Source organism: Pyrgilauda ruficollis, unplaced genomic scaffold (genome assembly GCF_017590135.1).
Source record: "Pyrgilauda ruficollis isolate IOZ18807 unplaced genomic scaffold, ASM1759013v1 scaffold134, whole genome shotgun sequence".
Taxonomy (NCBI): domain Eukaryota; kingdom Metazoa; phylum Chordata; class Aves; order Passeriformes; family Passeridae; genus Pyrgilauda; species Pyrgilauda ruficollis.
The window spans coordinates 873,301-877,895 of NW_024511877.1; the positions used below are offsets into that span (position 1 = coordinate 873,301).

Sequence of the window (4,595 nt, forward strand, 5' to 3'; positions counted from 1 at the left end):
AGCTCATTGCAAAAACTCCAGGGAACGTGTAAGTTAAAAGAAACAGGGAAAGTTTGGACTTTAGAGTGTGTGAGAGGTGAGGGGCATATCTTGTTGTGTCACAGAACTTTACTGTCTGTCAGCTATGAGATAACAGCTTTGTTATATTTTGACATATCGTTATTAGATAACAAGCAAATAACACGGGAAAAGAACCCAGATCCACACACACACACAATCAACTGGCTAATTAGCGCCTGTATTTAAAGACTGTGGGGGGAGCGAAATCGTGATAACTACGTTTAGTTGGTGCTTAATTAGCTAAGTAGTTGAACGTGCCTCCGAGCAACCTGCTCCAGGAGAAGGTCCCCTGCCCACGGCAAAGGGCTGGAAGCGAAAAGCACTGCACTGGGGTTGATTGGTGGAGGCGGTCCTGGTCCCTCCCGCCGGAGGCGGGCACAGGGGACCTGCCCTGTGCCCGGAGCTGCCCGCCGTCCCGGCAGCGGGGCAGTGCATGGGGCGGGAAGGCAGCCGAGCCTTTCCCCGGACGCGGGGGCGAGCGGCAGCGCCGGTGCATGCGGTGGGGCGGAGCGGGGGCAGCCCGGAGTGATGCGAAGTTGAGGGAGGACGGAGCGAGGGAGCCTCCTCTGCTCGCAGGGCAGCCCAGCCCCGCAGCAGGTGCAGCAGAGCCCGGGCGGAGGCACCGGCGGGCCCGGCGCTCTCGGCGCCGCAGCAGCGCCGCAGCCCGGGCCGGGCGGACCCGGCTGAAGGACAAGAGCCCCGAGCGGAGCTGCGGTCGTCGGCTCCTTACCAGAGGCAGCGACGCGGAGGAGCGGCCCTGAAGGGAGAGCGGTGAGGGGCCTCGGCGGTACCGAGGGGTCCCGGCTGCTGCGGGGAGGGGTGGGGAAGTGGAGAAGGGATGTCGTTCCACCTCGCTGCTTGTCCCACTCTGCCTTCTGCCTCTTCCCTTCCCACAAGGGGAAGGGTGCCCGCCGCGGAGGGTCTGGTGTAGCGGGAGGAGGGAAAGCCATTCAAGGGGATGGGGGGGTGAGAGTTGAGGGGCTGAGGGGAAGAGCTGTGGAAGGGGGATGAGGGTTGGAGGGCTGAGGAAAAGAGCCATGGAAGTCGGGATGAGAAGCGGGGAGCTGAGGTGGAGAGCCGAGAGAAGAAGCCGCAGGGGAGCCGCGTCGATGCGGTGTCTCCGAGCGAGGGGACGGTGTGACCTGAGGAGGGAGCTGAGGGGTGTGGGGGAGCGCCATGTCCTGAGGGGCGCCAGAAGGACGCGTCCCTTCCCGCCCTTTTCGTGAGGGGCGTTCGGGTGGGGAGACAAGAGGGCCCCGGAGGCGGCGCGCAGGTACCTGTGCGGCGCGGCAGGCGGGCACTCATCAAGCGGGCTCCGGCGTGCTCGTCGTCCGGGGCCGCAGCGGCCAGGGCGGGGAAGCCCGGCAGGTGCTGGCGCCGCTCCTTGAGGGAGTTGGAGCGCCTTGAGGGAAGCGGGAGCGGGGGGGGGGCTGAGGGGGCGCCCGCCCGCGGGGTCCCTCAGCGGCGGCTCCGCAGCCCTGAGGGGAGGCGCGCGCGCGGTGCCCGGCGCGCGCGGGGCGCTGAGGGCGGGAGCCCGGCGGGGGTAGGGGGGGGGACGCGGGAGGGAAGCCGCCGCTTTTCGGACACCGAATTCTGGCCGGTCTCGGCTGGTCCCCCTTTACTGCTTGGTGTCACCATGAGGGGCTGTCGCCGACAGCCGCCCCGCGGTGGTGTCAGCGAGGGTAGCGCCGCGGCGTGTGGGCACAGAGCCCTCCCCCCCCCTTCTGGGGTTGCTGGCTTTGGGACGCGGTGTGAGGGACATTGGAGACCTGGGATGGCTCCTAGAGCGCCTGGGATGCAGTGCCCTCCCTGGGTATTCCCTCCGTTTCCATCCCAGCCGCCTCTGAAGGAAGAGCGTTGCGTAATTGCTGCTGCGCCTCCCGGTTGGGCTCAAAAAGGAGGAAAACGGTGAAGCGTGAACTTTTCGGGCGGCACATCGCCGAAGTTGCGGTATTTAAGCGGGTATCGAGTGGCATCTTGTTTTTTATTCTCTAAATAACCTACTCGTTTGAGCCCTGGCCGTGGAACAGCAGGGAATTTTTGGGAATTGCGCAGGCCGTTTTGCGTGCTCCTCAGAGTTCCCTGGGGATGGACAGCAGGGAGCAACTCTAGTAGTAGGCATCCTTGAAGGTCTCCTCCCCCAAAGCAAACACCTTGAAATGAATGTGTTTTGATTCCTTTCCTATGTTACGACCAAATGACTTAGTTTTGGGAACAATTCACATGATATTACTTATTTCCAGACTTTTATTGCCAACATTTTCTCTGTTAATGTTTCCAGTCTGAAGCTACCTGCTTTTCCAAGCAATTATCAGACAAGGTCACTTAGATTTTTAGCTGAGCCAGTATTAAAGCACTGACACTACCTAGTGTGCAATTCACCTTTGCTTCACATTTCCTTGTTTTTGTTCCTGTGTTTCAGTCATTGATCCAGGCTGAACACTGGATACTGCAGTGGCTTTTCTTTTCCAAAAGACCAACCAGTTCCTGCTGGAGTCCTTGTGCTCCGAGGCAGCTTTCATGCTGTTGTGAAAATATTTCGGTTGAAGTACAGGGAAATGAGTATTTAGCACAAAATGCTTGTGATTTATTTTCCTTTTTCTTTTTTTTTTTTGGTGTTTCCTGTTAACAGAAGCTCTTTATAGAACCAGAGAAAAGAAAATATTTGTCTTGTGATGTGTCTGTTAAATATTGAGACTCAGAGGTGAGAATCATGTCAGTGTTTTGTAAACAGGAGATTTTATTTTCTTAGGGTGCTTCTAAACATTTGGGTTTTTTGCTCATTTTTGCTCTAAAGCAGGATTTGGGTGGGGAAACCCATGGGATTAACCCCGACTGGAGGAGAGGACGTCTGAAATGATCCTGCATCCTTCTCCTGTGCAGGGTGATGTCACCTGAGCTCTGAGTCCTCTCCTTGCCGGTGTGAGTGAATTGGAGGGAGGTGGCTTGCTGAGTAAGTGCTAATGGAGCGGTGGGCTGGTTTTGGTGGATGGAATTGTGGCAATTGCAGCTGGGTGCGTGGCTACCGTGCCTCGCTGGCATGGCTCTGTGTGGGGGGCCTTCCCTGCTCCTGTTGAGACTTGCACAGGGAACATGGTCTGCTGGAGTTCTCTTCCTACTACTTGAAAAGTGTTCTGTGATAATTAAGAGCGTAACAATGTCTGTCCTGACTCGGTTATTTTCTAATTGGTGCTCTTGAGCATGAGATACATTAATTTTGACTTAAACTGCCTAGAGTTTATTGCCTGTGCTTAACTTTCCTGGTGTTTTCCACTTTGGGCCCTTTCAAGTGCTTTTTGTCCACATTTTTAGCCAGGTTGCTCCATTCAGAACAGTACAAGAATTTACCTTGGTTGATTCCTTATGGGTCCAGTCTCTTGTGTTTCACTCACAAGAGAAATCCCACTGCAGTATTAAAGCCTGTTGGGTTGTTTGTGGTGAGATCAAATTTGTGGGGTGATTAGCAAACGAAATAACTTTTTTCCTCCAGCTCTAGACTTTCAACAAATATTTTTATTTCTGTTTGATGATTACAAAGTCATATTTGTGAAGAGAACAGAAGTGTGTTTGAGAAATGTTGACACATGAGAAGCATTTGACATCATTCACCTCCTTTGTTGGTATTTCTAGTCCTCAGAAAAATTTCAGCATGGATTGACTTCTTATTGTTGTTTTAGGAAGTATCTTTGGGCTGAAAACTGACTTTCTGTTACAGGTTCAAGTGTTTGTGAATAGGTATTGTAGAGGCCTCTTCTTCCTGTTTTCCAGGAAGTAAAGTACACTGGAAGCATTTAATGGAATTCTCTGTCCTTCCCCCAGGAGAGCTTTGCTGGGAGGCAATTTCCAAGACTTGTGATATAAGGTTTCTTGAACATTTGATGAATTATTTTTCATCTTTTATGACATTTGGATGTATGTCTGTTAAAATGCTCAGGGTGTGAGGTCCTGGTGTTCCGTGTAAGAAAGCATTTAAATGGTTTGTAGCCCAAACTGTGCCTATAAACTGGTTTGTCATGCCCATAATTTTATTTGTATAGGGAAACAAGCATAGCTTTCTTCTTTGCTCTGTGCCGTTCTTTCCTCCTATGAATGGATGGTTCAGCTTCACAAAAAATAAGCAACTTAAGACTCTTTTCCCTGCTTACTCAGTAACTAAAGGGAGAGTTAATGGCAAGTCTTGAGTCAGCTTCTGATTCTGAGCTGAGCTGGAAGGGAGCCTTGATGCCCTGCAGAAAGAGCATGCTTCAAAAAAAATGCAAATATTAAGGCTGTATCTCAGTGTACTTAGAGGGAGGTAACAGTGTGAATGTAGTAGTTGGAGGGCCTTCCAAGTTTCTTAAGACTATATTCCATTAGAGGAATTATTTTCAGCACCAGTCTGGAAAAAGTTATTTCATTTATTTGTTATACCTGAAGATGGAGTGCATAAGTGTAACCAAAACTTCCAACATAAAATTTAGACGTACGGGATTTTCGATTAAAATGCAGTTAGGTATTTTGTATTTGATTTGGTTTTGGTTTTTTCTGCACCCCCC

The 4,595-nt window shown here is 52.0% G+C and overlaps 1 protein-coding gene across 1 annotated transcript in view; it reads left to right on the top strand.

Moving 5' to 3' along the window:
- Nucleotides 1-480: 480 nt before the first annotated feature.
- The window catches only part of UGT8 (UDP glycosyltransferase 8), a 35,905-nt gene continuing 31,790 nt past the window's right edge, over nt 481-4,595 (top strand). Inside the window, exon 1 of the mRNA XM_041459381.1 lies at nt 481-831. The gene's annotated coding sequence lies outside the window, so the exon portion shown is untranslated. The remainder of the gene's footprint in view (nt 832-4,595) is intronic.